This window comes from Narcine bancroftii, chromosome 8, assembly GCF_036971445.1.
Source record: "Narcine bancroftii isolate sNarBan1 chromosome 8, sNarBan1.hap1, whole genome shotgun sequence".
In the NCBI taxonomy this organism is placed as follows: domain Eukaryota; kingdom Metazoa; phylum Chordata; class Chondrichthyes; order Torpediniformes; family Narcinidae; genus Narcine; species Narcine bancroftii.
In genome coordinates this window covers 26,606,527-26,619,652 of record NC_091476.1, presented here as the reverse complement: position 1 = coordinate 26,619,652, position 13,126 = coordinate 26,606,527, and positions in this window count along the sequence as shown.

The window sequence follows — 13,126 nt, the reverse complement described above, 5'->3', positions numbered from 1 at the left end:
CTCTTTTTGCCTCTTGCACTAACTGTAACTGTAAATATTTATTATTTATCTGCAATTTATATTTATTACCTCTTTCACTACTGAACTAATTTAATCTATACTATGGGAGTTTCTTTTAAAAAAGTACCTGTTTGGATGCAGCATAAGAATTTTGGTGCATATCTATATTGTATTCAAACACTGACAATAAACTCATTATTATTATCAACTGTTAAAAGAACGATAAACATTTCTGCAGGAGCTGCTTTGAACACAGAAATGAAAGATTAGTTATATCTTCATTTTGTAATTTTTATAGTTGAGTATTGATACAATCTAAATCTCTTTGAGAGAGTGGTTATCATCAGAATGGGCTGAGTCAGAGAGGTAAAGGCTTTGGCTCACCAGGCTTCGGCAAGAACAGGTAAGAGGTGAGGGATAACCTCCATATCTTGCTCAAATAGTGTGAAACATTATTATATCGGTCAACAATCCTGTAGCTTTGACTTGTTTCCTTCTCTTTTTCTGTGGGGAGAAGGAATTACCAGAGTAAGTGCAGACAGGCTTTTTCCACTGAGGATAGGTGAGATACAAACCAGACGACATGGGTTGAGTAAAATGGGAAAAGTTTAGGGGGAACATGAGGGGAAATTTCTTCATGCAGAGAGTGGTGGGAGTATGGAATGAGATGCCAGCTGAAGTGGTGAATGCTGGCTCAATTTTAACTCTTAAGAAGAATTTGGACAGATACATGGATGGGAGAGGTTTGGAGGGCTATGAACTGGGTTCAGGTCAGTGGAACTAGTCAAAAAATTGGTTCTGCTCAGTCTACAAGGGCCAAAGGGGCCTGTTTTTGTGCTGTAATGTTCTATGGTTATAATATTAATATGTAGATGATGACAATTACTATTTTATCAAAGCTGGTCACACACTATAAGTCTGCTCATTTCAGAAACTACTAAATGTGCACATCAAGTTCAGGCTGATCACCCAATTTTATGTTTAAATATTAACAAAATACTAAAAAAACTGAACAAAATAATGCATTTGAAGAACAGGTACATTTAAAATATTAAATAGAGAGTGACTGAAAATTGAAAACAACCTCATTCAAATCAACTTTAAATTTAACATGTGTGCAGATTAATTCTGTTGGAGGAGAGACTTCCAGATTTCAAGAAACTGGAAATTTACATTTGTATTCCCCATGGTCCAGTACTCAGTTATGTTCATTCAGTGTGCAGTTATTTTCATCAGGATACATAACCAGGAAGCCATGATCGTTCTACTTTGCTTAATTCAATGTTGGTTTCAATTTACTAAGATCAAATCTGTAAAGTTCCAATTCAGTTTCTGAATTGAATTTGACCTGCTTATTATAAAAAGTATATCTGGGCACCTTTCCATATTGTTTGGAAGATGTCAGAATTGTTACTGAATTCAACAGCATGGCCAAAAGCACAGCAGTATGTTATCTGGTTGCATTACCTTTGCTCTATCCATTGGCCTTAGCTGTTCCATTATATCACACAGAGTGAATTGAATTGACATCCGGATGATGAGCATCGTGGAGTGAAGCTAAGTAGAATATCTTAGAGGCATTTCTGGCTGAGCTTTCTGGCAAATGCCTCAACTTTGTCCAGAGCACTCACATTCTGGATCCCACTAACATCTGGAGAATAAAATATCCTTGGAACCATCTACTCCATTAGCTCTTTAATTGCCCACTAACATTGACAAGTGGATGAAGCAGGACTCCAAAGCTTTGATCTAATTTATTGGCTATCTCGATACATATATGGGTAGTCCATCTGATTTTATAATTTTCATTTTGCACTGGTACCTTGCTACCAGCCATTTCCTAGGGAAGTTAAGAAGCCACCATTTTGTTGGGTCCACCTGTAGACCAGACATGGTGGGTTAGCAGATTTCTTCCTCATGTGGAGCATGAGGAAACAAATGGGTTTTGAGAACAATCTAGTTGTCTGGTGGTTATTAATATAAGAATTTGTTTTTTTAAATAAATTCCAGTTATTGCAAGATATAGGAGCAGAAGTAGTCCTATTAGCCCATCGAGACTGCTCCACTTATTAACTGATGTAAATTTTGGAAATGCCCTGAACTCTTCTTGGCTGTTCCAATGCTTTGGGTTATGACTCCAGATTACTAGAGATTATTAAGATGTTTCACTTCATTACTATAGTACAAGAATTTGCTGGGGTCACAGAGAGTAACTGGGCTTGATACTTGGTCAACAAGATGGGATTAATGGAAAATCTTCAAGAAAAACAGAGAGGTTTCTGCTGGGAGTTCAGACTCTTAGCCTCTGAAGGAGACTTCCCAAAGATGGAGTGATGAAGGATTACAAGAGACCAGAAATGGAGAGATACAGAGAATTTTTGATGCCCCACTGTTACTTCGTTGAACTGGATGTATTAATCAATCGTGGAGTTGAAGTGTTAAACAGCACAGACTCATCCATGCTGCTGTTTCCTATCTGAGCTTGCCCCATTTGCCCATATCCATCCATGAAGGTGTCTAAATGTCCTTTAATGTTTAAAAGAATCATGAGGTCAAATGCTTCTTCTTTTAGGTGTCATGATGGAATCACACATTGTTGATAATTCCTTTCCTATTGTCAGTGAGAGACCATTCAAGTGGTTTCAAGAATTGGAGGGTGGATATCAAAGGGGCAAGTCTAGAGGTGATGATCGGAGGGAATTTTTATTTGATTTTTGCCTCTCTTAGGAATTAGAATGGCTATTTTTAAAAAAATATATTTTCATGAAGTACCATAAGACCATAAGATATAGGAGCAGAAGTAGGCCATTTGGCCAATCATGTCCACTCACGCACTGATCTATTCTTCCACTCAGCCCCACTCCCCTGCCTTCTCCCCATAACATTTGATAGCCTGAATATTCAGATACTGATCAATGTCTGCCTTAAGTGCACCCAATAGGCTGGCCTTCACAGATGCCTGTGGAATCAAATTCCAAAGGTTCAGTCTCTGGCTAAAAATTACTCCACATCTCTGTTTTGAATGGGCACCTTTCAAATCTAAATTTGTGCCCTCTTGTCCTAGACTCCCTTGCTATGGGAAACAACTTTGTTACATCTACTCTGTCAAAACCATTCAACATTCTTCTGAACCCCAAGGAGTACAGATGTTAAATGTTCCTCATAATCTAATCCCTTCATTCCAGAAATCATTCTTGTGAATCTTCTCTGAAACTTCTCCAATGTCAGCACATTCTTTCTTAAATAAGGAGCCTAAAACTGTACCCCGTACTCCAAGTGAAGCCTCACCAGTTCCTTATAAAGCCGCAACATCACATCCCTGCTCTTATATCTTATTCCTATTGATATGAATGGTAACATTGCATTCGCCTTCTTCACCACCAACTCACCCTGAAGGTTAACCTTTAGGGTATCCTGCACGAGGACTCCCAAGTCCCTTTGTACCTCTGAACTTTGAGTTTTCTCCCCATCCAAATAATTGTCTGTCCTTTTATTCCATCGAGCAAAGTGTATGGTCATACACTTTCCAACATTGTATTTCATTTGCCACATTCTCCTAATCTAAGTTTCTCTGCAGCCTCAAATGATGGTAGGGGGTTGTATCAGAGTCCAGCTGAGTTAACTCGGCACTGACTCTGTGGCAGGGTGAATAGTTAACCTGCTCAACTGGGTACCCTTTGTGATGTTAGAGCCTGAATGCATGTGCATCAATCTGGTAGTATTATAAGTAATCTTGAGATGATTTGAAGTGCATATACATGCTGACAGCTCCACTGACTGCATGCTGACAGCCCCGCCAACCGTGCTCTGACAGTGTGGGTTTGTCCGAGGTTTGAACAGTCTGAAGCCCACTGCGGTAGATTTTCCAACAGTCTTTAATACATGGAGCGCATATGTCTTTTAAAATTGTGTGTGTTTTTTTTACCACCATCCTTTATATATTGATTGCATACATGCTTTATTCCTGCTGTGATTTTATTGCTGGAGATTGGGCCCCCCCTTAGATTTGCAAGTCACATGTGTACCTGGTAATTTATGGTCCAGTGTAAAAGGCTTACCAGGTACTGCAACTGGGTCGATTACTTGGCTTTTTGGAGGATTGGCAATGTGAAAGGGGCTACGAACATAGACCACGAAATCTGACTGCTTGCAATGCAGTGGACTCAATCTGAGATGTCCCTGACCCTAGCACCTTGGAGGCAACAAACCATCTTGGAGTCTCAATCTTGTTCACAGAACTTCCTGTCTGTTCCCCAACTATCAAATCCCCAATTACTATTACTCTTTTTCTCTCCCCACTTTCCTTCTGAACTAAAGAACCAGATTCTGTCCCAAAGACCTGACCACTAAGGCTTGTACCTGGTAGGCCACTCCCTCCTCGAATAATATTCAAATCAGTATACTTATTGTTGAGGGACGAGATTTCTGAGGAGATTTGGTATGTAACCAAAAATACTTAAAAACCTCTACAGGTGTTCCGTGGAGAGCATTCTGGCTGGTTACATCACTGCCTGGCATGGAGGCTCCAACTCTCAGGACAAGAATAAACTCCAGAGGGTTGTTAACTTGGCCTGCAACAACACAGGCACCAGACTTCACTCCATTGAGGACATCTACCTGAGGTGGTGTCTTAAAAAAGCAGTTTCTATCCTCAAAGACCCCCATCACCACCCAGGTCACGCCCTCTTCATTCTGCTACCATCGAGAGAGGGGGACAGGTGCCTAAAGACAAGCACTCAATGGCACAAGGACAGTTTCTTCCCCAATGCCACCAGATTCCTGAATAAGCATTGAACCAAAGACACTGCCTTACCTTTTGTGTGCTGCTATTTTTCATTAAAATTTTTTTTAATGGTAATGTTGTAAGATGGTTATTATATAAATATTTGGACTTGCTGCTGCCACAAAAACACTGAATTCATGAAAATAAATTCTGATTCTGAATTTGTTACTGGCAGAAACATCTTCTCCGTAACGTTAAGAACGTGTAAGCTTCCCTCTTAAAGTTGGCAAATTTAAATTCTTGCACACGCTCCTCCTTGCTCTTGGTGTAAAAAAACAAACCGAATCAGAATCAGAATTTATTGTCATAAGCTGGCCAAGAAATTAATTGCTTTGTGACAGCATTACAGGTCCCAATATTGCGACAAATTACATTTTAAATAAATGAATAAATTAGTGCAAAAGAAGAGAAAGCGAGGTAGTGTCTGTGGATCATGGTCCATTCAGAAATCTGACGGTGGAGGGGAAGAAGCTGTTTCTGTACAGTTGTGTGTTCATCTTCAGGCTCCTGTACCTCCTTGCTGATGCTAGCAGAGTGAAGAGGGCCTGATGGCCTGGGTGGTGGGGGGCCTTGAGGATAGAGGCTGCTTTCTTGACAGTTCCTCTTGTAGATTTCTTCAATGGAGTGAAGACTGATGCCCATGATGGCACTGGCTAAGTTCACAACTCTCTGTAGTCTTTTCCTGTCCCGTGCATTGGTACTTCCATACCAGACAGTAATGCACTCCACAGTACATCTGTAGAAATTTGAAAGAGTTTTTGGTGACATACGAAATCCCCTCAAACTCCTCACAAAAGATAGCTGATGTCGAGCATTCTTCATGGAGGCCGAGAGATGTTGACTCCCAGAAATCTGTCATTCTTAACTGCTGAGAAACTCTTTGCATCTAAGCATCTGTGGGGAGAAGGAATTACCAATATCTCAATTCAATTCAGCATTGACTGGTGTTTCTTCCCTGTTTTCTGGCACCTGTGCAGAAAAAGAAACTAATGCACAAATCACGCTGTTTCTCTCTGATAATGATTAAGTTGTGGTGAGTTATATTTTTGCCACAATCCTATTTTCTCCACCTTTCTGGTGTCACGTCCATTAACAGCACTAGTTGCTCACTGGCACCTTGCGTGAACATTCTCCATCTGTGAAGCTAAATAGCTATTGTTTTCAGGCTATTCAGTAACACAGGCCATCAAACTCAAATCTGACTGGGTGGTTGGTCATCGATGCCCACAGCTTAACACATTTTTAACAAGTGTTAAATTTCTTTGATTTTTTTTTTCTGTGAGATGCCCTTGAAGTATTACATTTTATTAAAGGTTTTTATAAATGTTTTTGCTTTCTTATTCTGAAGCTATAATCTCCCAATTTGCATGGACCTGTCCTACTCAGGACAGTGAAAAGGACATCTAGATGGCTAAAGATAATCTGTACTCTGCGACTGATCTGATGCCATAAATACATATTACTAGTCTGTAATCTTATGGACAATACTGTCTAGAAAAAAGAAAATGCAGATTACTTTAAAAAGAAATTGTACTAGACAAGTACTTTAAATCCAGATCAAGATTTCTCTCTAGGGGGTGAAATGTGCTTTGGTATGGCATCCAAAGCAGTACAACCAAAATGGTACCACAATGTGAGATCTGATCCCGTAGCTCCATTACAGAAGAACTAAATCACAGCAGCAATCACTTCAGGTTTGTCTTGGCACCCAAAGGTGTAGTTCTGTCCAGTAAAAATGAGAAGATCCTCAGACAGCAATGTCCTTCAAAACAAATGAATGTAAACTTTATCCACACTTATCTAATTAGCACTTAAGGTGTCAGTCCTCCCTGGGATCAAGCAAGAAGAAAGAAATAAAATTGTTAATACTTAATAAAATAACTTTGGAATAAAATCTCCAAACACATGGATAAAACAAGGACAGAGAAATGGAGTGACAGCTGGAATTAGAGATAAAAGTCTGAAACCTATGGGATCATATCACATTTCATTAGTATGTAAGAGGACTATCCAGCTCTCAGATAAAGGGGCAAGTCATTCAACCCCCACAGGGAAACCCTTTGCAATCATCAAGGCAATCCTTTAAACGTCAAGCCAGCAGGTCTGCCACATGCTTGGAATGGTTGGGGTTGGGTATCAGTGAAGTGTATCAGGTGATGATGCTTCTGCAGCATCTCACTGCTGTCCCTCGGGAAGTGAATCAGAGAAAGGCTGAATGGTAGCAGAGGATCTTGTCACACAGGTGGGTGACAGCTGATGCATCCTCTCCCGGAGCAGATGGGAGGTAGTGTTGGAATGTAGGAGAACCACACTCTTATTCAATGGTAATGGAGAACTAAAATCACATGGGTTTTGTAAACACTTCTAGTAACTATAAACAGGGAGAGTACAGCTTGCATTTAGTTCTGGATTGATATGTGCATTATGTGTGAGGAATACACATTCAAGTTCTGATTGGCACATCATTGTTGAGCATATGTGTTTGCATATAAATTTAAATTTAGACATACTGCACGGTTACAGGCCATTTCGGCCCACAAACCCGTGCCGCCCAATTACAACACCCAGTACTTGTTGAATGATGGGAGGAAACTGGAGCCTCCGGGGATACCCCACACAGATAGATGGAGAACATACAAACTCCTTACAGACAGTACGGGATTTGAAACCCCAGTTCAGATCGCTGGTGCTGTAACAGTATTCTGCTAACTGCTTGTGGTGCTACGGGCTGGCCTGGCCCTCTCCCAGATATCCCCATAAAGGCTGTCACACCCAAACCCCTCCCTCAGTACTTGCCTTGGAACCGGGCAGCAACATGCAAGCTGTGCTGACACTAATCAAAGTATGATTAATCACCTTAAAGCCTATTAATCACAACCCTCTGTCTGATTGTGGTTGAGTGGTAGTACATTGATATGCTAACTATGCTGCCCTCAAATGTTTGAAATGTTTTCAATTGTTGGTCCCACAAATGTTTGTCCATACTTGTGAACAAGTTAAAGGAATCTTAGATCAGTTGAACATCTTCATTTGTTCTTTTTTTTAAATCCCATTGCACCCTCCATCCCATCTTCTCATCATGTAAGCACCTCCACTTTACTGTATTCCATCTTTCCTCCCATTTAGGCCACTACCTTTGTACACTCCCATCTTTCTGCCTTGTGACCAACTGTCCCCTAAGATTGAAAGACTGGTTATGTACAGAAAAATACCTGAAAAAACCTTGAACTGAATGTTCTGCTTGGAAGAGCTTCAATATAACTGTTCCATGACAGCAGGATGAGAACATCGTCGCCCAGCATCAGTCGAGAGGTCTAATGTCTGACATATTGGGATAAGGAAAAAGGATGTGGAAGGTCAAATGAAATATTTTCAAAATACCCTTGCAACAGACTGCAAGTGTTACAGCATAGACGTCAGAGCCTGGGAGACGGCAATGAAGAACAGGGCTATCTGGTGATGACTTATCACAGAAGGACTTTTAAAGGAATATTGTCTCATCTTGCTCATGGATAATTTCAGAAAAGAAAGAACATTGAACCCTCTCAAAGAAATTATGGGTTAGCCCTGATCTCTAATTCCAGCTTTAATGTCTGCCATTGTAACTGTGATTCAAGGATTAGGTAACCTTACGTCCGTGTAAATAAAACCTCCAAAAGGGATCATCTTACACCCCAAGTGATCTCTGCCAACGAAGGAGCATTAGCACCAACTGGTTGTCAGAGACAGGCTGTACAGGAGTCTATTAAAACCAGCAACAAACCTCAGTTAGTTTCCAAGCTATATGGATACATTCATAATGTTAGCCTGGATAACAGTATCCTTTTTATCTGTCATATCATGTACAAGATTTTAATGTTTAATTTGTTTTCTACCCATTCACTTCCAAGAAACATCAAGTAAATTGTACACAGATACTTCAGTACAAAGGTTTCATTCCCTGCCAATTATGTTTATGGCGAGAAAAGATTATGTTGATTTCACGCTGTTGTCAGCTTCTGAGTTTGTTCGATGTGATCTGAATCTGGTGGGATAATTGCTGAGAACATATTTACTGACATGAAAGCTTGTCCTCACTGAATGAAGAGAAAAACCTTCAGGAAAAGTGAAGTATGCAGAAAAGTTTTCTGTTGAATTTCAGGTTTTGCAATTTTCAAAGGAAATGAAAAGATAACTGCATCAATTCACACTGCCATCTCCCAGCCCCAGGGACAGGACTATGGATGCTGTCTATGTGAAGTTTGTATGTTCTCCATGAAGAAATAGGTTTCTTTATGGTGTGCTGGTGCCCTCCCATGTTCCAAAAATGCACTGATCAGTGTGTCAGTATGTAGTCTATGATCTGAAGGGCATATGAAATTAAATTAGTTGAGTAGGAAAATGAGAGAGAGATTGAGATTGATAAAGATTGCTTTGATTGGAGATGGCATGAATTTCATAGGACTGTATCTCTTTTGGTATCCTGATAGAGTAAGCAACATTTAGTAAATGGTGAGTTCAATCATTTTAATTAAAAAAAAAATGTTAATGCATTTAACAATGTTAACCCTTGCAAAGTGTCAGGCCTTAACGGCGTACCTGGCAGGGTACTGAAAATCTGCACCAACTTACTAGCCGGAATGTCATCGACATTTTCAACCTCTCAAGTCAGAGGTTCCCACCTGTTTCAAAAATGCTTCAGTCATCCTAGTACCCAAGAAGAATAGTGTGAGCTGTCTCAATGACTACTGTGCAGTAGCATTAACATCTACTGTGATGAAATGCTTTGAGAGGCTGGTCATGGCCAGAATTAACACGGACCTAAGCAAAGATTTGGACCCACTAGAATACACCTCATCACAATCACTCAACAGTAGATGCAAAATTGCTGGCTCTCCACTTAGCTCTGGATCACCTTGAAAACTGCAATTAATACATATGGCTGGTCTTCATAGACTACAGCTTGACCTTCAATACCATTATTCCCTCAGTGCTGGTCAGGAAGCTACAAACTCTAGGCCTCTATACCTCAGTGTACAACTGGATCTTGACTTCCTCATTGGAGACCACAGTCAATATGAATTGGAAGTAACATCTCCTCCTCATTGATCTTCAACACAGGTGCACCCCAAGGATGTGTGCTTAGCCCACTGCTCTACATCCATGACTGTGTGGCCAGGCACAATTACAATGCAAACTACAAGTTTTCCAAAGACAACACAGTTGTCTGCAGATTCACAAATGGCAATGAAGAAGCATACAGGAGGGAGATAGATCAGCTTGTTGAATCATGTAACAACAACCTTGCAAAACTAAGAAGATGATTTTTGTCGTCAGAAGGAAGTCAAGAGAACAACCCAGTCCTCATTGAGGACTCAGTAGTGGACGGGATCAAGAACTTCAAATTCCTGGCCATCAATATCTCCGAGGATCTGTCTTGGAGCCTCCATCACAAAGAAGCCCCGCCAGCAGCTATACTTTGTAAGGTGTCTGAGAAGATTTGGTATGTCAACGAAAACTCTCAAAAATTTCTACAGGTGTACCGTAGAGAGCATTGTGGCTCATTGCATCACTGCCAGGTACAGAGGCTCCAACTCTCAGGACAAGAATAAACTCCAGAGGGTTGTGAACTTGGCCTGTGACATCACAGGCACCAGTCTTCACTCCATCAAGGGCATCTACATCAGGCAGTTTCTATCCTCAAAGACACCCACCACGCAAGCCACATCCTCTTCACTCTTCTACCATTGGGAAAAAGGTACAGGAGCCTTAAGATGAGCGCTCAACACCACAAAGATTGCTTCTTCTCCGCTACCATCAATTTCTTGAATAAGAAGACACTGCCTTACTTTTCGTGCACTACTATTTTCTTTATAATAATGTTGTAAAATGGTTATAATATGAATGTTTGCTCTATGACGCTGCCGCAAGATACCGAATTTCATGACTTGTTCATGACGACAAATTCTGATTCTGATAGAAGACCCTATCTTTTCATCTATACTCCAGGTGGAGCTACGAGCAAGACAGAGGGAGCTTTTCTGAACCTGTTCAACAGGTTGTGGCCTTTGCCACATTGTTGGCTAGAGGAGCCATCCTATTCAAATTGAAAGACTCTAGACCTCTAACTATGTTTCAGTGGTTCTCTCATATTATGTCTTGTATAAGCTTAGAAAAAATTAGATTATGTATTTGATTCATCGTTGAAATTTGAAGATACATGGCGACCTTATTTTCATATGATGTAAATATTTCTAATGTATTTTTTGGTTTACGGTAGGAACCAAAACCACAAAATATATGTTACCCTCAGGATAAGCTGCTCAGTTGTTTCTTGTTAATTTTTTTCTTTTTTTATTAGAGTAGGTTAGGTGGGATTTTTTTATATAATACTTTGATTTTTTTCACTTTGCGGAGGAGGGTGGATCAGGATTATACATACACACGCACATGCAATATTGAAATTTCAGTTTTGTTCTCTTTTCTTCATTGTATTGTATTTCTTATAAAAACCAATAAAAGAGATTAAAAAAAGAAGGGCCTTCCAGCCTATGAAACCTGTTCTGCCCAATTCCACCCAATAAACCTACCAACACCATTCTTTTTGGAGGGTCGGAGGAAATCGGAGCACCTGGAGAATACCCATGCAGAAAACAAGGGAGAATGTACAAACCCTTACAGATACTGCCCGATTTGAACCAGAATTGCTATTGCAGAAAACAAGAAAGAAAAATAATTAGCACAATGCTGTTATAGCCAGCGACCCCGATTTGAATCTAGCGCTGTCTGTAAGGAATTTGTACATTTTCCTCATGTCTGTGTGGGTTTATTTGGGGTGCTCTGATTTCCTTCTACCCTTCAAAACATATGGGGGGGGGGGGTTGGATGTTAATGGGGCATTTGGCCACATGGGCTTGTGGGCCAGAAAGGACTGATAACGTGCTGTATAGCTATGTTTTTAAAAAAAATGCAAGAAAATAAATGAAGTAGATCTTAAATATAACAGTCTTAATAACTAATTCCAAAGTCTTACCTGATTATAGTACTCAAAATCCCATTCGACATGCTCATTCCCGTGTTAAGGACTTAACAGATACTAATCCTAAATTTGCCTTTTGGACAGTTTTTTCGCAATGTCGACTGCCAGAATTCCCAGCATCCTATACTTGCCAATTCACTAACTCCACAGAATTTAATTAATGATTTAAATATTAAAAGGTTCCCAGCATTTTGGGACTACTGTGTAATGGATACTTCAGGTAATTTTGAATGGACAGAATTCATCAAGAACATGAGCATTGCCCCATTCGTGGATAAAGCTTTCTGAAAATTTAAAGTTAGAACATATCAACTACAAATATGGGAAGCATTTTTAGATTTCAGCCACCAGGAGGCATCCTGGAGATGTAAATACATTAATAAAGGCTTATTATCCAATCCATATGGTGACATTTGTTTCACACTATAGCAGTAATCTCAGAAATTCAGAATGTAGCAATATATTAAAAGTGATGTAGAAACACTATCAACATTATATTCAGAGTGGCAGGCAATCTGTAGGTATTAATATACTGCTGGAGTAAGATAGAGAAATCTTCCAGCAGCTGAAATTGTTCTTTTGAATTAGATTCAACCTCATATATTTCCTATCATGTTTTTATTTCCTGCAAACAAATTAATTTTCAGGATTTATTTATCCGTTTATCCAGGCAATACAAAGGCATGTTTACAGGCGCCAAAAAGAATATCAGGTACAGAGTCAAAGTTATATAACATGATATATGCCCTTTGACACACTCATCCATGTCAATCAAATTGCCGAAATGAGCTGGTCATATTTGCTTATGCTTGAACCCTGTCCTGTAAACTTTTCCTAATCTATGTACCTTTCTAAATATCGTTCCTAGTTTTTCTGGGAGGCATTGCAGTTCAGATCATGCAGTTCACCATTTAGATACATGCCTCATTTTAACCATAATTTACCTTCTGGGTTAACCATTCCAAATCTTCACCATTTTCTCGTTAGTTACATTTTGTGATCTTCTATTCCTCTTGCATCTCAGCATTTCGAGATTAAGTGAACAGTAAGACCTCCTGAGTCTTTTTTAAAGCAAAACTATCTTATTTTTCATTTTTTTAAAAAAGCTGAAAAACCTCAAAATATCAGACATCTTTGGAGAGAGAAGTGTTAATATTTCTGTCATAGACCACATTTTTATAGCTGAGATCAGACTTGTATTTTTTTGGTGTGTTATCTTCCTTTCAACATGTAATGTGTCCAAAACTGTTGGCAATACTTCAGATGGGAACAAACAAATATCCCCTATTTTGACTCAAGATCTTATCCTAAAATCCATTGTTCAA